The 24,907-nt window shown below is 48.9% G+C and overlaps 1 protein-coding gene across 4 annotated transcripts in view; it reads right to left on the reverse strand.

The window, feature by feature from the left end:
• LOC310912470 (mitogen-activated protein kinase kinase kinase 3-like) overlaps positions 1-19,316 on the reverse strand; it is a 77,786-nt gene extending 58,470 nt beyond the window's left edge. For 2 of the 4 annotated variants that reach the window (XM_083867062.1, XM_083867059.1), the window contains exon 1: positions 19,216-19,316. The gene's annotated coding sequence lies outside the window, so the exon portion shown is untranslated. Of the gene's footprint in view, positions 1-12,445; positions 12,709-16,953; positions 17,154-19,215 lie in introns of those variants that run through there. The other 2 variants (XM_083867061.1, XM_083867060.1) reach the window with 2 other exon arrangements.
• Positions 19,317-24,907: the final 5,591 nt, after the last annotated feature.

The following is a 24,907-nucleotide window of genomic DNA, read 5'->3' on the forward strand; positions in this document are numbered from 1 at the left end:
TCTGTGCATCCATGACTCCTGCCTCTGTGGATCTGAGTTACAGAAAGAAAACCAGGGAGGGGAGGATGGAGAAGTGTGATTTTCTCCTGGATGTAAGTAAGGGAAGACAACAAGTTACCAGGATATTTACTGTGAGGAATTATGTAGGATGAGGGTTAGGAGAGCAGGAAGAGTGCAGTCCAGCACTGAGACCTGGAGTCACCTGCAGTCTACTATTGATATATGGAATTTACAGCATTACCTGCCCCAAAAAGGGTTGTTCTTACACCACAGAGGCTTAGCATCCACCACAAAACATGGATTTCAAGTCAGCATATCTTGCCACTACTGCGGCACAAGCAAATAGCATCTCCCTCTGCAGTTTATCATCCTCAGGCTTCCAGGGAAAGCGGCACCTACTTATTCCTGCCTGAGCACCACTTAGCACTTTGGTTTGAAGGTGCAGGGAACACACCACTATAAAAAAATATATATAAATATATATATAACAATAAGCCACAGTTGCCCCTGAAATAGGGCTCGGCTGGAAAGCTACTCAAACTAGCATTGCTAAAATTGGGACTTTCCTTGTTTTTTCAAGCAGCAGGGAACATGTTGGGCTCAGAGAGTTTAACAAGCAAGAGTCAAGCGGAAAAAATCTCTCCTTTTTAAGAGCTGACCACATTAACTTTCAGCAAGTTTCCGGGAGTCCTGCCAGAGCACTGGAGTTTTGTATACTACGGAACTGTTAAAAATATTATTGTAAATGTTATTTTCAAAAAGCTTCAGAGGCCAGAGCAGGGGTAGTGTTAAAAACAACAGCAAAGCAAATGAGATTGTTTTAATGGTGAGAACACAAATGCATGTGTGCTGATAGCTCAGGCAGCCTGCAGGCTTGGCAAAGAGGGATTCAAAGGCAAAGGGAGAGGGGTTGGAATATTAGAGGTTTTCTCTGATCATCCCAACCTCATCCTTATAGTTTTCTCTAGACACTGCAGAGCATTCAACCTGCTGTACTTAGAATTGGCCTGGAACTTGGATCCATATTCTGGGATACACAAAAGAACAGCTAAATTTTGGTGCCTCTTCAGACACAGAAGACCCTGCCCTCATGGCATTTTCCACCCAGCTTGTCCAAAGGATATACCATGCAAGGGAAGTAAAAAAATAGCAATTTAAGACTGTGCATTTTTGTAGATATAACACCTAGAAACTTGGTTTAGTCCTGGACTTGGCAGTTCTGGGTTAATGGTTGGACTCAGATGTCAAAAGGTCTTTTCCAGCCTAAATGATTCTCTGGTTCTGTGTTTATGAGCAATGCAGCTGGGATGGACTTTCTGCAGACAAGTGTGTAACCAGGCCAAGTTTGCAGGTGTATCTCCCCAGAGAGCTCAAGGGACAAAGTTCACGAGCCAAGATGAGGAGAATAAAACCTCTCCTGATCAGGCTGCTGAGCTGGAAGTGACACACACAGACCAGCACAGCTCATGGAAGGAGCCAGCCCGTGCCCTGGAAACTACAGCCCATGAAACCCAACAAGCAATTCTCTATCAGCACCCATCAGCTGAGGCTTCTTCTCTCCAGTTTTGGGCATGACACCCCAAAACTGCTTAAGAATTTTTTCTCCTAACACCTGTTGCAGGGAGAAGAGATCTGTGTTTAAAAGACATGGTGCTCAGTGGAGGATTCCTTTAGTCAGTCACCCAGCCAGGGGAGAAAAATCTCCTGAGCCATCCTGTTTGTTCTAGCACAACATGTACTGTGAATAAGAGGTTTAGAACCTGCCTGAGCCCTGCTGTTAGCACCCATGACAGCCCTTTAAAGAAGCCACTGAGATCTTAAAACAAATCCTCTTCTCAGAAATTACTTTGTAAATGAAATATTCCAGACAGCATGCTCCAGTAAGTTACCACAGAGTGGTTTGGGTAGGAAAGGATCTAAAAAAAAAGATCTTGTAGTTCCAACCCCCTGCTATAGGCAGGGACACTTTCTACTATCCCAGGCTGCTCCAAGCCCTGTCCAACCTGGCCTTGGAGACATCCAGGGATGGGGCAGCCACAGCTTCTCTGGGCACCCTGTGGTTCTCCACCCTCACAGGAAAGTATTTCTTCCTAATATCTAATCTAAATCTCTTCTCGTTCAGTTAAAGACCATTTCCCCTTGTCCTATTACTCCATGTCCATGTAAGAAGTCCCTCTTCAGCTCTCTTGTAGCTCCTTTAGGTACTGGTATTCTCCTCAGTCTCTTTTCTTGCTTTGCAGTAATATTCTTTTTACTGAAGTCAGTGCAGTAATGTATACTGGCGTATTAAATAGCTTCAATTTTCCATACAGATCTCAAACTTCCAGAACAATAAAACACAGAAGCAAATCAAAAGGATTAGCAGGGACTCTTCTATCAACAGAGGTCAGACAACACAGCCCCATCAGGTCAGAGTTAATCTATTTTACATGTAACCGACAAGTCAAGCAAAGCAAGTGTCCAGAGAATACACATGTTCCCCACCTGTTTGGGTTCTTATTTCTATCAGGGTCTGCACAGCACAGAACTGTGTCTCTACTGAAATCACATTTTTTACAGAGGAACCACCTCTCCCAGCAGCTGGGGGAGATGAACCAGCTTGCAGACACCTTGATTACACCCCAAAGCCCATCTCAGTCCCACTGTGCCTAAATCCAAGTTTTCAAATCAGGCACTGCAGTGACCAAGTCTAAAGGATCCTCATCTCCTGCAAGCCTGAACCTTCACCTCCCCAGATGAACCTGAGCCAGGATTATTTACACATACAGCCCTGCCTGTGAGTTTGAAGATCTGCAGCTAGGGGAGAGCACTGTCCTGCATCATTTTCCTTTTCACAGGGCAAAATGCTGTCCTCAGATAGTTCTCTGTGCACTTACGAATCAGAGGGAAACCCTGATGCCAGTTACATCTACAGAAACCCTCTGATTCCAGTGGACATTCCCCTCTAAGTGAACACAGCAAAGGGAAGGTATTTCAACATATAATATAAAAACCAATGCAGAAGAATGTTGTCCTTTCTTCCTCCTGCAGATTTTTACTGCCTTATTTTTGTCTCTCTCCTCAAATGACCAAAGATTTTGTGAGAGGGAAGTTAAAGCAAAACTGTGTATCTGGAAAAGTGAAGCTTCAGGCCTCTTTCTTCCATGTTTCTGGGAAAAACAGGAAGCAGAAGGATCAGAAACCAAGAAGGAGGAATAAATAGTAAAACCTTCAAGTGAAATAAGCCATCAGGAAAGTGTTTGTCTCAGAAAAAAAATCTTTCCAGAGAAAAGCAGTTGGGAGAAAATCATCAGGTATCAGAAACAAAGAGTCTCCAAGAATGAAGCTTTACACCAGAGAGCTGCAAAGCCAACCTTGTGCCATGGAGAACCTGGCCTGAGAGCTGGACTCTGCACCAGGGACTGGGATGCCCAGTTTTTCATGAGGATAATGGCAGGCAGAAACCAACCCTGTCCCTGTGGCTTCAACATCTAAGAGTATCAAATGCATAACCAACCTTATTTATGGCTGATCCAACATGCTCCAGGCAGGGATTTTAACACTCAGTGACCAAGCCCTGGACTGGGAAGGAGGGAGATCCATCCCATGGCCTTGGCATGATGTGGTGGCAGGATCAGGGCTTTGAAGCCACTGTGCCAACTTCCACACTCACCCCACCTCATCTCTCACCCACCTTCTCTCCCTTGCAACACCCCCCTGAGAGCACAGAGATAACACCCTTGGACATGCCAGGAGCCATCCCACCAGCCTTTGTAACCCAGCATTTACCCCCAGCCTGCCACAATCAATAGTCCCTTGCAGCCATCCCCCAGCACAGCTTCCTCTTTAACGAGCCACAGCCTCACCCCCGCAGCCTGGATGGATTTTATTGATCCCAACCAGACTTTCTGATTGACTGTGAAGCCCAGGGATCAGCACTAATTGACCACCCTCTGCTCTCTCAGCAGCTACCTGGTTGATTTGCTCCTTCTCTGTGGGCAAGCAGCACAACCTCCCCAGCACATGGCGAGACCAGGACCTCAACAAATTTTGACAGGTCCTTTCCTTGCTCTGCCACACAACTCTGGATTGAGATTTCTCTAGTGGGAGAAAGCAGAGCTCAGTCAGTGCTTAGTGGCAAGCAAAGGTTAAAAGCCAGCTGTGGTTTTGGGCAGAAGGACCAGGTTTCTGCACAGCCCCAGGACTGTGCTGCCTCCATGAGCTGCTGGCTCGTGCCTGCTGTCAGTGGGGTGCTGATGGGGTTACGAAACAAGGCTGTGGGGCAGCTTGCACAGAGGCTTTGTTCTCCTCGTCCTCTGGACTTGCAGGATCACATGAACTCAAGTGCACTTGCCTTCACAGTAAAAAATGAGCCATAAAGAGTGCAGGAACCAGACTGAGCACACAGCCACGTGCTCACAGAACCCTGCAGCCTGCAGAGCACACACATCACCCGAAACTCAGAGCACTCAGGGCCTCCCAGGTCTGCCCTGCCTCTCCTGCCACCCTTCCCCACCCACAAAGCTGTGCCTCTGCAGAGCCTGAGCACAGCCTGTTCCTTGCTGCAGTGCACACAAGGCAGCTTCTTCTCCAGAAGAGTTGCCCAAGCTGTGCCATCACCCAAGAGCAATGCGCTCCCCCAGTGCAAGGCTGCAGTTTCCTGCTGCTGCACTCACTCTCTATTCCCCAAGCCCAGTGGAGAGAAGAAAAGATGATGACACTGAGGAAAAGGCACATCTTGCCACTAAACCCAGCTCAGGGCATTGCAGAACTTGAGACTGAGAGCATGACAGCTCACCAAGGCCAACAGCAGTCTGCAGGGGAGGCAGTGGGATGAGTAATTTCCTCTCCTATGATGGCCAGCCTGGTGTGGAGCAATGGAAAGTCATTGTGGGCATTTTGTCCAGCTCAGAGAAAGTCTGACCTGGAGAGATTTTCAGAAAAGAGAAACCCATCACCCTTGAGAAACCATGAACCAGCTTTGCACCATCAAGGCAGCTGTACAACACCTCTGAACTGGCAGACCAGCTGCTCAGCTGCTCTAAAAATCAGGTCACTTATTAGGCACAGTGGGGAAGCAGTCAACTAGTTTTAGAAGAAAGCTCTGGAGAAATACAGTTCAGCTCAATATTGATTCCCACGGCTCTGTTACAGACAGAATTAATTTCCAGGATGGAAAGAAACATATGCCTGCATATCAAAACAAAATACAGAAGCCTTTCCAGTCCTCCAGCTGCATTTCAATGGAAACCAGAAGGCTGTCATAATAGAAAGATTTAGTTTTCTAATTAATCCTCCCTGCTGAGAACTTTAATGCTGCTAATTGATGAAGAGAGGTGGTGTCCAGACAAGGCTTGCAATTCCTTTTTACATCTTTAGGCCAAGTTCTCTCTAAATTAAATAATAATAAGGCAGATTTGCTCCCTGTATGTACTGTGCCCTGCTCCAGTTCCCTCCTCCCTAGAAGATGTCTGGTGGAGGGAAGGGAGGCAAAGCCCATGTTAGAGACCTTTACAAGTGTTGGAAGTTTTCCTGGAAAACGTCATCTGTGATAATGTCACTTCCACAGGACAAGCCAAGAGAAAGACCAGTGGTGCCAGGGACACTGCCTGTACCATGAAACACCCTCCTCCATGGATCTGGGAGAGCTTCGCCCCATGAAACAGAGCAACTGCTCAGCCAAGAGATGTCCCATAACACTTCCAAAAACCACAGAGAACATACCATGGTGTGAGGAAATGGATCATCAGACCCTGCAGAACAGCCCCTGGGGCCCAAACAAGTGCTACCACCAGCTAAAAGGTGGCACTGGTGCAGAGGAAGGTTGGCTGCTCACCTGCACCACAGAACAGTTCTCACCCTTAATCCTAAATATTGATCTCACACTGGTGTTGACCAGGAGATAGCACAGTGATCCTGAGTGCAAAACCCAACACAGCTTCAGTAGGAGAAGGCAGTTCAGCAGATGCCTGGGTAGGAAATTCCTGCTCCCATCCCCTAGGAGAGCACATGCTCTAGTTCTTCCCTGATCTATTAAGGACAGAATTTGTCCCCTTTATCCCCAACACTCCATGATTTCAACCCAACTGCTCTGAGCTGCAGTTGGGGAATGCGAAATAAAAACCAATCCATGTGCTGTGGTTACTAAGCAGTAACAAACCAAGCAATGCTGATGGTCCCCAAGCTCTGGCCTGAGACTCCAGCTCTGCTCTGTTTGTCATGGCAATAGCATTTCCACCTGCACCTCTCTGACATCTCCTCTGGGAGCCTTTGCACACCGTAGCTCACGGCCAGCAGAGCCCAGGCCAGCTGTGCACAGGTCCAGCTGGCTGACCTCTCCTTTCCAAAAGGCTTCTATTTTTTCCCCCCTCCCTATTATTATTAGTTTTCAAGCCACCTACTCCATCATAAATATAAAGTAAAATTAGCTTATTCCTAGAATGCTATAAAAAGACAAGCTCATGCCTGCACAAACTGACAGCAAGTTAAGGGGGAGGGTCCAAACACGCCAAGAATGTCAAGTCAAGAGCTTTGGGCCCTTTTACTATAAAACCCTGTTGCTTCAAGCAGCTTGTGCACGTGCAGGTTGAGTCATGTGTGTGCAGAGTCCCTCACCTGCACTGGCTGCCTGCTGCTCCTCCAACAGTGCCCTGAGCAAACCATTCCTGTCTGCCCAGCAGCCTATTAATAAATATACACCAGGGAGAAAAGCTGCTCGCCAGCAGGGAGGTGGACCAGATGATCTAATAGGACCTTTTCCATCTCTTAACTTTTCTGCTTAGTCACAGGATAAATATCTCCCACGTCGTAGAGGAGCAGGCTGGCTTTGCTGGCCTGCTTGTGGTGGGAAGAGTTGCCCTATGAAGACATTGCGCTCTCCAGATGTTCAAAGAATCACAGAACAGCTCTGAAGAGCTGGAGGTCTTCAGATCTCTGAAGAGTTGGAGCTCTGGAGATCTCCCAGTCCAGCCCCACTGCTGAAGGAGGCTCACCCAGAGCAGGTTGCACAGGGTCAGGTCCAGGCAGGTTTTGAACACCTCCAGACACAGCTAACAGGGCTTACCCAAGGAAAATTAAGCAACAGAGAACTTGCATTAGCTTGGTTTTCAGCTTCAGTGAGCTCTGAGGCACCCAAGCAAGTCCCCTAATTCCTGTCCCACAGCCACGAGCAGCACAGGAACCTCATTTTTGTGCTATCAGAGTCCTTGTGCTTCTCTGAGCTCTCAAGGCTGCTCCTGTCCAAGATGGAAAGGCACTTCATCTACTTTTGCAGAAGGCAGGTTGGCAAGAGCACAGACAGCAAACATCCAGGTCAAGCCTCCTGTGATAGGCTGTGAGAAAAAAGTTCAAAAAACCCCAACCACCCCAGAAAGGGAAATGCAAGGAACCAAAGAGTTTGGGGAGAAGAGGCTCCAGTGCAGCTTAGGTGTTTCAGTTTACATGGCCATTTCCATTGCCATTGATTCATGCCACAACAGCAGCAGAGCTCTCTCTTGATTTTAAAATGCCTGAAGAGTGCGAGGCTTCCACAAGAGACCATCCTCACACATAACCCAGAGAGCACCTGAGAGCCTCAAGGCCACAGATCTGCAAATTTCACCAGCCAAGGAGAAAAATACTTCACCATATAAATCATAAAAAAGACCAGCAGAAGTCACACAGCCTAAATATCTCTTGCAACGAGATGGACACCAAGGGATGGGGCAGCATCTCTGTAAAGGGAGCTGGGAGTAGAAAATTTTACTTCATTTTCTGCTGAACAATGGGATAACCCTGAGCATTGCAAATTCTCACTGGATTGTGTTTTTCACAAGAACCTTGCTCCTGGAGTCACATGATTACATCAGAATCCACACTTCCCTTTTTTTTCTCTTTTTTTTTTTTTTTTTTTGTTAAAAAGAAGTATTTGCTGATGTCAGAAGCTGAAGAAGTGTAAGTCACGTCTGAAATGCTCAAACAAGAAGAAATAGAAGCATCTACTTTAAAAGAAATAAATCTGTATTTTTTTTTTGGAGGAAAGAATGTGATCCAGGATTCCTTTTCACCAATAGTGTACACTGGAAACCTTAGACTGGACAGAGAATGACTTAATTCTGGGGAGAAGTGGGTTCCTGTAATATCTCCATCTGTAAGTTAGAGATGGAAAAATACAGCTCTCATAGCAACACCTGCCTAGAAACTGAGCAGCCCCTTTGGGGTACCCTGATACTGGCTTTCCTAGCCAAAAGAACATTATGCACTGGGGGACAATATCAAGGCACAGCCATTAAAAAAATAAATAATTTTAAAAAAATAATACAGCAGAATGTCTTTCCAAATTTCATTTCCACTTCTTTTTTCCAGCACTGAGCATAGTAAAGCCATGGAATTCAGCTATGCCAGCTCATCTGCTGGCATTCCCTGCTCACCAAAACCACCAGATTCACAGCTACTGGTGGATCTTGCCCAGCAGGAATTTACCTTATGGTAAAAACTAGTCTGTAAATAAGGACTTGACCTTCTGAAAAAGCCTGTGCTGGATCTCACAGAGCTCATCCTGTGCTGTTCCTGTGCCGGGGGCAGTGTCACCATGGCACTACAGACACCTGGGCTGCAGCTGCCCACCACTACAGAAAAATAAACTTTGGCCACATGTTCAAATACTCACAAAGCACCACAAAGAGCAGAAGACCTCAGGTCACGCTTATTTCCTATTTTTGCATGGAACAAAACAATTAAGACCTGGAAGACTTGGATCTGTGGCATGCTAGGCTATGCATTGAATACATTATATCCATAGAAAAAGAGGCTAAAGACTACACTTCTGGTTAAATCAGAGGTCTTTACCCATTCTTATTGGGATTCTCACCAAACCAGGTGTTTTTAGCTCCACAAGGGTCCCAGACATGCTGAGGGTGTCCAGCACCTCACAGAAATGGCTTAAAATAATTAGTAAGATGACATGATCAAATGTGTCTTGAAAAAGCAAAAAAGTTTTAATTAAAGAAGAAAATAATACAGAACAAAAGAATGAAGCCACACACAGTGTGGGGACAGGTCCCACACACCTGCTAAAACACCCTGAAAATGTGCTGAGAAGTCTCATGCTCTTCCTTAAATATTGAATGATTTAGGTGGGTTTTTTGGCAAACAGCCCCATTGAAAATAACTACATTTCTGAGAAACAGCTAAAGAGACATATCAGAGTTTTTGTCTCGGCATTGAGCCAATTACTGCCAGGAAAGCTCAGAAACTTCCAGTGTTTTTTCCCTTAAAAGTCCTAAGGTGAAACTGGAACCCTTTTCCTCACATAGAAAACATCCACCTGGTGCAGTGCAACACATTCTGTCCAAACTAAGTAGAAAAAAAATGCAGAAAAATTCAAAGGTGGAGGAGAACACAAAGGGCTTGAGCAGTGGTGATGCTCCCAGCAGCTGCTGGCACAGGGTGCTGGTGCCAAGGCCTGGGGCTGGCATCCATCACCCTCACTGGAGCTCAACCATGCCATTCCTTGAGCTCCAAGGGTTTCCTTGTCATCAGCTTTTCATACAGACAGCAGCAATTCAGCTCCTCCTGCTCGCCGGGCACGCACAGGGCAGAGAAGGAAACCTCTCTGCTGCTTGGCAAAGCCTCTGGGTTTCTGCATTATCTCATCTCCAAGATGACAAGGAAGTGAGCACAAACCTGTTCAGTGACATTGTTCCCGCTCAGCCCTGGCCCAGGGCCGGCCCATTGAGCTGCTCAGTGTTCCTGCTGCTCCCAGCAGGGACCTGCAGCTCCTCTGCAGCCCTGGGGCAGCTCCCGCCCCAGCCCTCAGCACAGCAGGACACACTTGTGGCTGCAGGATGAGCCCCAGCCAGGCACCAGCACAGACCATGCCCAGCATCAGGGGCTGGTTCACAGCTATCAAACTCCTGAACTTGGCCACTGTGGCTGCACAGGGTGGAACACACCTAACCCTCGCTGTGCCAGCCCTGCAAAGATGGGCACACCAAACTCACTGCACCACAAGTCTCCCTATCCAAACAATTACCCTCTGCCTACCCAGGATTTCCCCTCCCCTCTCTCTGTCTGCTCTCAGGTGCCTGCAGACAGTGCTGGATTTGGGAAGGACACCACAGAGGGTGCTGCAACCTGGCTGCAGAGGTGTCAGAACACCTGGGGACACCCTGCCCTCTGAAGCTGTTACAGGGCTCTGATTCTCTTCTGGTTAATGCTTATCTTGCTGCACTCGGTTCTCAAGGATGTCTGTGCTGCTGCCTTTGCATTGCTCAGGAAAGAAAAAAACAACCAAGTGAATCCAGGGTCTACAAACAAATAATTTTTTTTTTAAATAACAATCAGATTAACAAAACACTTCTTGCTAAGACTCTGCTCTACTTCATCAAAGTCCCCTACCTGAGCAAACATGGTCCAAAAAAAAAAAATTTACAGTTTTGTTTGCAGAATTTCCTCTGTACTTCCTTCTCCTTCCCTAGAAAGATTTGCTCTGAAAGGAAAATATCACTCATAGTATTTCTATCTTTGCTCACTTAAGAGGAGAAACACAGTATATGGCTCTGTAATATTGTTAGCACCTTTCCCCTTTTTACACCAAACCACAACTAAATGAAACATGCTACAAAAACTAAACAGACATGGAAGTTACAGGTCCTTTTTTTTTTTCATCCTCTTTCTAAAATGAAGTACTTTCTGAGCTCTAAAAACCAGATCACACATACAAAGAAACGAGTTTGGAAATCCCCCTCCCTCCGCCCCCACTGCTATTTGCTAAGGAAACCAGATGCCCACAGCCAGCCAAAAAATGATCTCAGCCATTCTTAAGAGAGCCTACAGTGCATTTTCATGAGTCATGGAAAGCAACAACTCGTTGCTTTGGTAATGCTAGGTAAGCAACTGGTCATCCATCCCCAGCCAGACTTTCAGCAGTAAGTCAAAGAGCAGCCCCGTGTCTTGACAGATTACGTCAGAGACAGCCCCAAAAATAGAGCTTTGCAGCAAGGTACCCTGCAGGAGGTTTTATGGGAGATGCCACAAATTGTGCCCCCCACGAAAGCATTTAGCACAGCCTTCAGCTGCCAGGGTCCCCCATGGTCCTGATCCAGGGGTGTTATCAGAGATGCCTGCTGCAGGCAGCAAGTGGAGAGGGAAACAACAGACAGAGGCAGGGATTAGCAGGAATGCTCTTTGGGTTGGTTCTCTGCTGCAGGGGCACCACTGCAAGCCCCTGGTGACACTCCTGGTGACACATGGCTGTCACTAGATGGACACAAAAAACCACACTCACCCATCAGGTTGAGAATTGAGAAAAGAAAAAGTTTATTTTGGTTTGGGGTTTAAATAGAGTTTGGACTTTGACTAGCAATTGGGGGATGAGGTTAACACCTCTGACCCCACTGGTCAAGCCATAAGACCATCACAGAGAGGAATGTGAAAACAATCAACTTTGTTTGTGTTACAGTGCATGAGAACACTCCAGTCTAAGAACAAAAACATCAGAAGGCTGAAAAATCAGAGCGACACATGGCCACGAAGGTGGTGATGTCCTGTGGTGCAGCCTAGAGCCCTTCAACCATACCTGTCCAAGGTTTTGGAAATCCAGCCCAAGACAGGAAGATGGTAGAATCTCCCCCATGCACCAAGGGGAAATCCTGTTCAACACCTTCCATGTTCTTCCACAAGCATTTCCCACTTTCATCACCTCCTGGTGACTCCCACAGCAACCACACAGCCACTGCTGCCTGGGAAGCTCCCACAGGGGTGAGACACCAAACTGCACCTCCCTGGCAACACCTGGCATGAAAGGCAAACCAGCTTCCCAAGGGATGATGAACCAGGTACAGGAAGCCTTGCTCCATCTCACCCAAGCTCAGTGTGCCACACCACCTCCCTGGGACAGCCCCACTGGGTTCCTGAAAGGGAAGCTCTCCAGCACAGGCTTTCCTAGACATAGATTAAGACTAGAACTAGCTCATTCCCATCCAGAGATGGAGACAGTTAAAATCTTCAGCACCTTTTGTGCTGAGTCCAAAAGCCAATTGTGAAAACACACCCTCAGCCCTTACAGCTGACCAGGCTTGCACCAGATTTTATTCACACCTGTAATGCTGGAGGTGAAGTTGCTGAAATATTAGAATGATTAAACAAACATGTTCTCTCTTTTTATTGTTGTGCACATCTTTAACATTTCAGCTTCTCAGGAAGAGCACTGTGCAGTGTCTCAGTAAGCACCCCCAATCCAAACAAAAATAGGCAAGAACAAGCATGGTTCCTCAAATCCTTCATTTCAGTCACAAGAGCAGCAAGCAGACGTCAGCCTAGACCACCAGCAAAGCAGATCCAGCCAGCAAAGCCACCAGGAGCCATCCTAGCAGAAAACTGAGGACAGGAGTGGGACAGATGAGTGGTTCCACATGCAGGGAGCCCTGCTGGTCCCCTCCCAGCCCCAACACCCAGCAGGGCTGCAGCAGATGTCAGCAGGCCTTACCTTGGCTGCCACTGCCACAGGAGGAGCAGCTCCCAGGGCTTAACAGGAGCCAAGTGCAGAGTTTTCCAGTGCAAAGCCAAGAAATTAACCTGACAGGACTTGTCCCATCATGAATTCTACCCAGGCACTTCAGCCACAGTCACCATTCAGAAGGAACACACAGAGAAAACACTAAAATGATGCCTTTCCCAAACATTTTTCCTCGGGCACAGCACAGCTCTGGAGCAGCTCAAATGCATCCTGAAACAACATCCAGAGCTGGACCTTGACCCTTTCAGTAAAATCAATGATGCAATAAGCTAAGCACAGCTCAATAGTCTGTTTATCTCTTTTATTTGCTACCAGCACCATCCAAAGAGAAATAATTGGAATATCTTGCATATTTCTCTAATGACTCTTGCTATTCTATTGGCACCAGCACCGAGGGACTAAGACCAAGGAGCAGCAAACCAGTGGTTTATTAACCACGAGGTACTGAGGTTTCCCAAAAGCCACTCCCCAAGAGGAAACCAGCAGCAGGATTCCAGTAGAGGGACCAGTGCTGTAGTTTCGTGCTGGAAGGCAAACAGAAGGCACTGAGGCTGCAGTATGGACACTTTTCATCAGCAAGGAAAGCTCTCCAGGAGCTTGGCCCAGCCTGGTATCTTAACTGAAGGACTCTTCATCAAACAAGCCCTGCTCCACATTACACCAATGCACGGATCAGTCTTGACAAAAGGAAGCCCAAATCTTTGATCTCTGATTTTGAGATACTGGTTATTCATCACTCACACCCTCCCAAACCTCTCTGCCCCACAGACCCAGTCCACACACCTTCCTCCAGCCACATACTCCACAGCATAGTGACTTCAGGGTTATCAGCCTTCTGTAGATAACACTATCATCAGCCTCCATCTGCCATCACCCAGCTACAGGTAACAGAGTTATCAGCTGCCCTCTGCAATGACACTGCACTGACCCTGCAAAAGAGAGACAGATCCCCCCAGGGCACTCGCCAGGTAGTGACAGAGAGGAAGAGGAGTGAGGCTGAAAGGAAGAGGGTATTTAAGAGAGTTTCTCTCCATGCACTCTCACCTGCTCTGCTGTTCACCTTCACCACCTGTGATAAGAAGCCTCACCCTCACACCTTCTCTCCGAGCCATTTAACCCAAATAATCCTTCCTTATCAAATCACTGCCCCATACAGGGGATGCCCCAGCCCTTAAATTTGTATCTGGGCAAGATATCACTGTTATTAAGAGCTGGTGAGAGTCAGATGTGCCCATCACCCTGTATCCACCACCCTTCTGCAGGATGCTCATGGCTTGGGATAGAGCATCCCTGTTGCCACCTTGCAGAGCAAAAGGTGCAGACAGCCCACTGTGAAGAGATCGAGGATCTGCTGAATTCTTCTGGCCTCTTATTTACCATGGATGGTGCTGCATTATTTTCAGTTCACAACTAGACTGTGGTGATATGACCTCTGCTCAGTATAAAAGCCCCAAAAATAAGAGTTTGCAGCATAAAAGTACTAAGCAATTTGAGTAATCCACCATCCTCATCACAACAGACTTCCATGCAGATTCATAGAATAGAAAAGTTCAGTTGAAAGGGGTCTAATAGTGATCATCCAGTCCAGCTGCCTGACTGCTCCAGGACTGCAGGACAAAGACAACCTCAACAAGGACAGACCTCACCAGATGTGCCAAAGCAGCAGCATCTTCCCCTGATCCTCTGCACTGCTCCAACACAGGGTTCACTCTTACACACAATGCCTGTGCTAAGGACAGTCACATGCAAAGTTTTCAGTATTTCTTGGGGATTTGGGAGCACCTGAAAGCCACTGTGCACAACACACTTGCACATCAACAAGACAAACATAACCATGCCAAGACAGGAGCACACAAAGCATTGCAGAGGCCACACGCACCCTTTGGCACTGATGGATCCAAGGCGTTTCTACCTCCATCACAAACACTTCTTTATCTCACAAATTATTTTCCCAAAGCGACTGTACAAAGTCTTTTTCTCCCTCTGAATCACCCCACTATCAATCAGATGACTTTTTATCACTTTAGCACGCAAGTCCCTGGCCACGAGTATTGCAGAGGGCTTCTAATCCACCCACCCAGGGCTAATTTTTTCAAGCAATTTAGTGTTTAATCACTACCTGAACACTTGACCCATCCTCCCACCCCCCCAGGACCTGGCCTGAACACACTGTTTACACAGCAGCCCACGCAGGAGCTTGGCCAGCTCCTTCCAGGATCTGGCTCGAGCCGCCGGGCACGGTGCGCTCTGCCAGCCGGACTTTGTCCCAGGCAGCTCCTGAGCCAAACCCTGGCTCAGCTCCACCCTGGTTCACTGCTGTTACAGCTCCTTCTCCCTGGGCTGCACCCAATCATTTCCCAGAGTGCACAGAATAAAACCAGAGCAGCTCTCGCAGAAGTGACAATTAGTTCTGCATAAAATGGTGGCCAGGCTGGGGTTTAACCCAGGAGAGCAGAAATTCTGAGCCACTCTGTCTCCAGTAACATTCATATTAGGATCTTCCAGTATAGAAAAAAAAAGGTGCTTGGGGAATGCATTTGGGAACTGAACCCCCTCTTCTAGAGGGTACAGGTATACCCTTCACCTTTGACCTCTAAAAGCCTCAGAAAGCCCAGGTCAAACCCTCTGGGTTCCCTCCACAGTCATTCCAAGTGCCTTGGGAACAGACACAGAGATGACATGCAATGGTGTGTCCCCACCCCTGGTCACAGAGACAGGGATGCAGTGCTGGCATTGGTGCTCATTCCTCACATGGGGCACCAGCTAGCAGCGGACTCAAACTGACCAGCACCATCAGTTTATTATCCTATTGTAAAACCTTCATACCTTTCCCCTGACTGACAGAGGGCTCAAATGACTGACGCCAAAGATGGTGGCATGCATCAGTCCTAAAGCAAGACTTTTATCCCTTTTCTCTGTGAATTTCCCATGGGCAGCTCCACACAACATTTCTCCCATTCTCTTTTCCTGCTTCTACACATAACTAATTCCACTCACTCTTTTATAACACCCATCCTTACTGGACATAGCTAACTGGACCTGTTAAGGGCAAGGCTATTCCCACTCTTTGGTAATTAGCACAGCTGCAACTCATCAGGGGTGATACCGCCTTCAGCACTATCTCTATTCTCTTACAATCCATTCTCCCACAATGTAGAGCTGCAGGGGTTCTCATCATGGGCCAGGCTGATGCTGCTTCTTCCACCATCCTGGTCTCAGCCTGGCTCCAAGCCCTGGGGCTCCAGGGGAAGCTCCTGGAGCAACATCCCCAGTGCCAAAACATAACAGGAAGCCAGGTACGCCCTGCCTGCAGCTCCTCTACAGTGTTCTTCCCATGCTCCTCATGCCCATGCAACAGGTCTGCTGCAGGGAACAGCTCCCCAGGGCCTTTGAGGAGCAAGGCACTGATTTTTAAAGGAGATCTCAGCTTTTAATTTCTTGTGCCATTAAAGATGAACTGAGACAGATTGACTGGATCATACAATCGTTAAGGTTGGAAAAGACCTCTGACATCACTGAGTCCAATCATTAACTCAGCACTGCCAGGTCCACTATTAAACCATGTCCCCAAGTGCCACATCTACCCTGTTTTTGAACACTTGCAGGGATGGTGATTCCACCACTTCCCTGGGCAGCCTGTTCCAATGCCTGACCACCCTTTTGATTTGGGCACCAGCAGCATTTTATTGACTAACTGAAGATTACTTGGTTAGACCAGATCAGAACTGCAGGGACAGATGGAAAACAAACAAAAATGCCCACATATCCACACATATCCACACTCCTGCGTGCTCACTCAGCACCTTCACAGACAGAAAACCCCTCATCTTGCCTGTCTGATGCTCGCCACAGCACTGACCACATCAGATGAAGGCTCATGCCATGAGGGATATGGGGCCAGCCTGCAGAGACAGCGTGGTTCAGGCACAACTGAGATGGCATTCACCTTCTCTGCATCTCACACTGCACTCAGCAAAGGCAGAAAAGGTGCCAGAACGAAATGCTGAACTGCCCTGGCCTGTGGGAAAGGGGACCTGCTCCTTGGAGGTACTCACCAAAAACACTTGGTCACCCATTTCCTTGTGGAGCTTAAACAACTAAATAAATAAAGCCTGGGGACTGAGGGTGAACCTGCCAGGTTCAGTATCAGTGGGACATCTATAGCTTTTTCCCCGTCTGAGGAAATAACAAAAAATTAAACAGTTTAAATCCATATTCCACTTTTTACAGCTCCACACTGCATTTTCCATCTCCCCAGTGCACAGCTGACACTCTGCACATTTCTGAGCACACTGTGCTTGGTCTGTGCTCTATGCAAAGAGGAGAGTGGAAGGGACTGAGCCCAGCAGCCTCCTGCAACCGTCAGGCATCAGTGAGCACCATCCCTGTCTCCCACAGCTCCTCGCTGCAGGAGCCAGGCTGGAAAGGGCTCAGCCACCCCCTGGGAAGGCCTGGCACATGGGATGCATGTTCCTGACCTGTGCTGTATCTCAGGACCTAAAGAGTCCAGAGATTTGCAGAGGGATGAATGTGCTTCTTTAGGCCAGATGAACCGCACAGGTTGAACTACAGTTGAATCTGTCTTTTTCTTTTCTTCTTCCCCATTTTCTTTCAGATTATTCCCTCAGTCTAGAGAGGCAAGGCAAGACTCTGAGAAATCACTCCCTCCTTTCTTCTACGTGTAGACAAGCTTGTGCACTCCAAAGCCAGCCTGCCTTCCCCAAGCAGTCTAATAAAAGATATCCCTTCTAACGGCAAACCCTGACTCACTTCCCTCCAGCCTCGACCAGCAGGTCTCCGACAGCAGGGCCAGATCCACCAGAACAGAAGATCCTGCCAGCCCTCGCGCTCGTTCCCACGTCCATCTGGGGAGAGCGGGGCTGGAAGCACATCACTTTCCATGCTGCAGCAGCAGCACACTCCATCCCACGGGCTCTGCCAGGGAGCCAGACACGCCGTGGGAGCTGCGCCGGCGTCTTCCCAATGGGGGGAAATTCACAGAGCATCCAGTCCAAGCTGCAGGCTGAAATCACGAAGCGGCACCAAGCTGCAGGAACGTTCCGGACGGGATGGAGCCGCTGCTCTGGCCGCCGCAGCCGCTGGCTTTTCGCGCCGGAGTTGCTTCGTCTGGGTGAAAATCCAGACCACGTCTCTCTGCCTGAGTGCACCTCCCTCACAGGCTCTGACAGCCTCCAGAAAAATAAATGCGTTGCCCATCAGCACACGTTGACAGGGCAGAGCTGTGGGTTTCTGGTGGAGATTAAGGACCCGTGGAAAAAATTGCAGCACCAAAACCCGTTCACACGAGGAAGGTATAAAAGGTCCTTTACATCCACATCCCACCAGGCTGGCAGCTCGTCCAGCCTCACGTCCTGCCTCAACAGAGGAGCTTTTACAAGCTGCAAACCCTTCCCAGGGCAAAGGCTGTGCCCAGCTGTGGAGGTCTGCTCTGATCTGCGGGAGCCCTGGGAAACCTTGAACCCCTGTTTATAATTAATGTCAAATTCTGGAAATTGGGCCATCTGACACAGGCATTGAGACACAGGTAGAGCAAAGCCCTAAATGCAACTGATCTAATTGCACACCTGAGGAGCTGCTTCCAAGAGCTGCACCCCATGCACAAATCCTGCACTGTGCTACGTCAAACTGCACATACCAGACTGGAAATAAATCCACAAGGTGTCACAGAAAGAAATTCCCCCCAACCATTCACTCTCACCAAAGAAATGAAGTAGCCTGACCCTGGAAATCCCTGGGATCACTTAAGCCCTGCACAAATCCCAAGCGAGGCTTTGGTTCATGCACCAGCAACACATGCAAGACTCTTCCCCGAACCAGGAGCAGGTCCACTCCCAAAAACTACTGGATTGCAAGACAGGAATCGAAGAGGAGGATCAAAGCAGCAGCCGAGGGAGAAGCCTCTCTCCGAGCTGCGTCAGGGCCAGCAAGAGCTTGGCCACCGTGCACGACCTGCCCCGCTGGTGCACGGCTCCCACCTCTGCTTTGGTGCCGGCAGCACAAACCCTTCCTGAGCATCATCCCGACCCGTGGCACAGCCCCAGGGCAGCCGCTCGCTCCGTCCAGGTGGGAATCAGCTCCCCCAGCTCCGCCGGCCGCTCTCCCCACGCGGGGCCGGGGTTTGGGTCCGTGCCTTCCCCCCCGCGCTCATCCCATCCCCACAGCCCCGGACACACGGGGCAGGGAGAGCTCTGCAGGGCACTGAGGGATGGCCAAGCTCCCCCGCACCTCCCTGGATCCTTTCCAGGGACCCGGCACCCAGGTGGCCGCATCCAGAAACCGCTGGCTCCGGACGCCAATGCATCCCCAAGCGGGTATCGCGGTCTAATCCCGGCGCTCGCCGCCAGCAGCTGCAGCTGGGACAGGGACCCCGGCAACAGCCCGGGGAGAACAGAGACCCGAGAGCTCCAGCACAGGCGGGGCTGTGCGGGGAGCCCCGGGGAGGGTCAGCTCAGTCCTTCCATCCGCTCCGCGATCCCGGACACGGCAACCCGCGCCCTCCACACGGCACACCGGGGGACCCCCCGCTTCCCCAAACAGCCGCAGGGACACGCTCCCGCCTGCAAGACTGGAAAGGAAGGAAGAAAAACCCGCGGAAGCCAGACCCGGCTGCAAAACTCTCGCTCACCGCTGCAGACAGTAAAATAATTAAAAGAACGAAACTATTCGCGGAGGCAACGACACAGCGCCCGCGGAAAGGAGGGGACTGAGGACGGACTTACCGGGGTCACCGGCGGAGGGACATGCGCTGCCACCCGGGGCTGGTGTCACCGCGGCGGGTCCAGCGCCTGGCGCGGCTCCGAACGACTCAGCCCGGCTCGGCTCCGCTCGGCTGCGGCTCGGCCGGGGCGGCGCACAAAAGCGGGAGGAAGCGGTGACGCGCGGAGCCGCCGCGGCCAATGGGACGGGGATGGGGACGGGGGCGGACCGGCCCCGCCAGACACCGACAGAGCGGGGCCACCGCGGGCCCGGGCCCTGCCCCGCCGCCGGGGGGCGACACCGGGGCGGCTGCGGCCCCCGGGGCAGCTCCGAGACCTTGGGGCAGCTCCGGAACCTTGGGGCACCTCCGACACCCAGGGCAGCTCCGAAACTCTGGGGCAGCTCCAAGTCCCGGGGCTGTTCCGACCCTCGGGGCAGCTCCAGCCCCTGGGGCGGTTCCGATCCCCGGTCGGCTCGGACACCCGGGGCAGCTCCGAGCCGCGGGCTGACTGGGATGATGCCCCATCCCTCGGTCCAGGTTTCCCGTGCTCCCAAGGTGATATCAGCCCTGCTGAGACACCATGGGATCCCCAGCTGTGCTTTCAAGAAAGATGGAATGTGATCTCTGCACTTCAGCTGAAGTTCTCCTACCTTCTGGAAAAACGGGGCTGGATGTGAACTGTCCTACCTAGGGCTGACACAAGAAATCAGGAGATGTTGAGAAACAGGGGTGAAACCCTTTGATTCTGAGATGGGGCTTCATCAGCTGCAATGCTGGTGAAGGTGCTGCAGCAGGGTAGCCTTCTGCAGGGCCCACCTTTCTCCACATGCCTGGGATGTGAAGAAATTGCTCTGATAACTCAGTTTGGGTTTGCCTCTTTGGGGCAATTAAAGCAAAATTGAGCCATAGTTAGCACCAAAGAGCTTTAGAGTGTTCCTGAGTCACAGCTGGCTCTCCAGAACAGCTCAGGGCTCCCTGGGCAGCTCCCTGGGAAGGTAGAGAAGCCTCTGGGCTGTTCTGATCTACACCCACTGTCCCAAATCTCTGTTGTGTGTCCAAATTCCTTTGGGTTCAACTCTCTGTATGGAAGGAGCCAACAATGGCATAGAAGCAAAATTACCCCAAAAAGGGCCAACAAGAGGCTGAAAAACAGATGGAAGTGGGAGCTGAGTTATGTACCAGATATCCCTCAGACTGGTGGGAAAGAGAAAATTCATGCAGACAATGGAAAAAGTATGTAAGAATATTTCTCTGATTATTTCCTTGTTTCCCCATTTAGTAAATGTGTTGTGGAGAGGAAGAGGAACAAAGTAAATTCAAGACTTTGGTGGGAGAGAAAAAAAAAAATGAGCTGGATCCTAAAACCAGCCCCATTCCCCTCAAGTTTTTAAGGAGTTACTGCTGCAAGAAAGTTTGAGCCATTGCCTATAAAGGCAATAGAAACCCCAACCAGGGACCCCTCCTGAGAGATTCAGATCTCACATCCTCGTATACAATCGCGTGACCTATTAATAAAATCCATAGAAACCGATTCTGTATATACCAAATAACTGCAGATGGCTCCAGCCCAAACCGCTCCGGGTTCCCTCACTCCATAAATGATTTTACTGGGGCCAGTCGTGATCTTGATGTAATTGAATAGGTTTCACTCTCTTTCTCTCTCGCTCCCTCCCCCTCCCCAGAATATTTGTGCAGCTCACAGAGACACATCCAGGGGGACTGAGCTGTTGCTGGAAGGAACCTCTGACTCCAGCTTGCCTCATCCATTTAGGAAGCAGCGTGAGTCGAGCCTGAGCCACCTGGCTTTGGGAAGGAGGGTGCTTTCCTCTGCACCTTCCCTCTAACTCTTAACAGCTTTTAATAAAATTCTGGCAACTTGGCACATTTGAAAAAGTTGGCTGCTGCCCATCAGGGATGTATGTCATGAATTCCTGTGCTGCAGATGCCTTTCTGAAATAAATCACATGTGTTTACCTTGGGAACCAGGCACAGGACCCCAGGACTTGAGGTTCAAGTATTATAAGGCACTGAAGCGACAAGCAGCTCCTTTAAAACCACCTGGTTTTAATGGGAATTGATTCTGCACACACCAATTACTGCTGAAAGCCATAATTCTTCCAAGCATCTCTTCTTTCCTGAATGTGCTTGGTGGCCCAGGAATCCTGCTGGGGGGATTTTAATTCCAGGGTGTCCCTGAACAATATAAGGATCCTCATGTGTGTCAAGGCTGTTTCCACTGATGTCAACAGCTCTCTGCTGATGGGCGTGCTGAGGACCTGCCCCTGGATTCTGCTGGCTCAAGTTGCTCTTGGAAACATTCCCAAAGCCTGGGTAAGGATGGGCAGAGGTGTGGTGGCTCTGTGCAGAGTTTCAGGTGTCCTACAGACGCTGGCTGCCACTTTCTGGAGAGGAGTGGACACCTGGTGGAGAGGGCACAGTGGAGAGCAGTGGCAAACCCAAGTGCTGCAGGCAGTGGCTGTGGTGGCTCTGTAGGGTGAAATTAAACAGGCATGGGGTGTTCTGTTGTACCCACAGAGCCAAACTCTCCATTTTTTTCCAGAACACTGTGCAAACTGCCCACTAGGACACTTTCTTTGGTGTATGCTGCCCCGTGCTGTCCCAGTCAGTGAGTTGAAAACCACAAAAAACCTATAGATGTGTGCTCAGATTCTTAGCTGACTCATGCAAATATTGGGTGGATATGAAGGCCTATTTCATCCTGATAGCATCTTCAGTGAAGAGTTTGATGGCACAAGTGGGTAATAGTGAGCTATAAGAAAAGCTGATGGTTCATCCACAGATCAAGAACTTTGCAAATCACAGCCCCAGGCTTATTCTATTTATGCTTCTCCTTTAATGACGTAAGCATTAGTATTTGCTGTGGGGAGAAAAATGGGAAGATATTTGGCTTTTACCTAACTGCTACTATTTTGGGCTGTGTTAGGGTTCCTGCAGGAAGTGAACACAGGTCCCAGAGCACTGGCCCAATTCTTCTGTGACTAAGTATGCTCCATCTAACCTGAAATTCTCCCATGCCTTCTGTTTGATATAATATCCTTTCTTGCTTCCTGCCCTGAACAGCAGCATAAAGCATAAAGTCTGCCAGGCCTTGTCTCCCATCAAGATGCCTGAGAATGGTGGGTGAAATCATTCCTATACTTAGTTTCCAAACTGTACAGGAGCGATGCCGTCTCAGGGTGAAGAAAAGGAACTAATTACTTACTCAGAGATTGTGAGCTGCTCCTCAGCTGAAGACTGGAGCTGGGGATGGGCCTGGAAGAGATGTCAGCACATAAATCCAAGCCTGTGATGCTGAAACCTCTGCATGGCAGTGCCTGGACTTGACAGATCTCTCCTCACCAAAAATTAATTGCAGGTCTGCTGTTTGCTGCAGAAAAGCAGGTGGAAAAGGAGACTTAGAGCTCTCCTGTGTCCCTCTTACTGTTAGGACCTATAGAAAAGCCACATTTATTTAGCTTAAATATTTCCCACGTGTTCTGAGCAAACTGGAGACTGCCTGATAGACAAACCTGGCACAAACCACACGTGTCAGCATTCCTAAGGGTTTTGTGCTCCTCCTCAGAAATGCCCACAGGTCTGCAGAGGTTTTCTGGGGATAAACATTTAGGGATGGCATTTCATTTCTACCTCTGCTTCTGTTTTACTATCACAATGTCATGGAGTGGTTGAGAAGGGTGAGAGTCGGGTTCAGATCTCAGTTGCTGTGTAACCACAGACTTCCCAGCCACCTTTCCCTGCATCTCCTGTTTCATGAAATGCTCCCTGGATGATATGACCACTTGCTCTGCAGGGCAGAGGCCAAAATCTGCTGTATGAAAGCCCTCACAACCAGGCAACAGCAAGAAGTGATTCTCTTGATGGGTTTTGAAACTTTTCCATGGCAGGAAATGTTTCTCAGATAAAGCCTCCTGTCCACACAACAAATTGACCTCATGGTTTGTAGTTTGGGTTTAGCTTTTGGGATGTGGAAGAAATCCTGGGCTCTTTCCCAGACTAAACGTATGGAATATTTCTAGGATCCAGCACAGAAGGTAGGTGGCAGCAGCAGGCACTATATTTTAAAAGGAAAGGGCGAGTCCTGCACTTGAAGACAAAATGCTCAGTGCCCACCCTGGAGGAGAGGATTCAGGGCATGAAAACCCAAGAGCAGGGAGCCACTCTCCATGCACTGCCATCAAACACTTGGGAATACTGCAACATCCCATCTTGAGGGGTTAGAAAATTTCTCCATGAGGGGGTCAGAGTAAAGAGATGCCCCCCAGCCCTCTCTGCCCAACATTTGTGTCCATCCACAGCTGCCTGGAGAGAGATTTCAGATCTTACAAAGGCTGAAGGCTACGTGTGACATGCAGAGGAAGCAGCTTGCAGCAGCCAGCAGTGTCAATCAACCAAAAAGAACAGGTTTAAACTCATATTTCTTTGAAGCTGGGTGTGACTTACACTGAGATTGAGTTGTATGGATGATTTTTTTTTTTTCGTCGTAGTCATAACATGCACTTTCACAGCTGAACGTAAATTTCCACACTGCCTCTGTTCCATGACTCACCTCTGCCCAAACAGAGGGAAAAACATCTCCAAAAGGGACAGATTGAAAGTGAAGAGGGTCTGATTTCTGGGCAGGTTGTTAAGGAAACGTCATTGTAGGGCATTTTTCTGTGAAGCTTTTTCACATGTGCATCGTGCTTGGAACTCATGTCAACCAAACCAAACTGTATTTACAAGGTGACCCTGTCACACTGGTGAAAAGTGTGAAGCTGGAAGCCCTGGAGAGTTACCCTGCTTATCTGCAAACAGGCTCAGTTTAAACTTTCTCAGGTAAGGTCAGAACTATTCCAGAATATTTATGAGTTCATCTGGCACCTGAATATTGTGGAAAATCGCACAAGAAATATTGTCCTTGTGGCATTTGCAGCTGAGACTGCAAGAAAGCCAAAAATCGCAATGGACATCCTGTGTTTCTATCTCAACTCTCCAGAAACTTCAGAGAAAACCTTGAGACTTTCCTTTAAAAGAACCAAGATTCTCCACCCTGCAATTGGCTTTTGTTGAGCAGAGTGTGAGGGACAAGAGAAGGATGGAAAGAGCGTGGCCCAGACATGGATATAGGTATGTGTCTCCAGACTGCCCTGCTCTTCGTCTCCACCGATAATAGGTTTTTGTTCCTTGAAATTATGACCCTTTTTCTTCAATCTGTCTCTTGATTTGAAAGATAACCAATCTACAGGGGTGTAGTCAAAGCCACCCATTATAATCACTGGATTTTGGCTGCCTTTTTTGCACTATTTACTGTACTCTTGCCAGGAGCTTTTCAGGAATATTTGTACTCCTACAATTGAAAGGGGATCGTGCATGAGCAGCCATCGAGCCCAAATTTCTTTGTATTTCTTCCCATTTACCCACATGGAGCTGGATTTTAGGTGACAGAAATCAAAGGAAGCATTGAGTGATTTAGTGCAAGTGGGATCTCTCCCATTTGCCACGGAGTTATCTGCACGCACCAAGTGGAAACCTCCAGTTTTTCCCTTTACATCTGTCACGAGGGGCGAAGAAATCACTGAAAACAATCAAAACCTGGCTGTTTACATGTGTTTTGTTTTATAAATGGACTTGTATAGAAAGTCGCAGCGTTGCCGCGCAGACAGCTCACATAAATCTCTTATCACAAAAGCCATATGTCCTCATTTCCTCATCTG

The sequence above is a fragment of the Zosterops lateralis genome (assembly GCF_965231275.1).
Source record: "Zosterops lateralis genome assembly, chromosome: 1".
NCBI classification, from domain to species: domain Eukaryota; kingdom Metazoa; phylum Chordata; class Aves; order Passeriformes; family Zosteropidae; genus Zosterops; species Zosterops lateralis.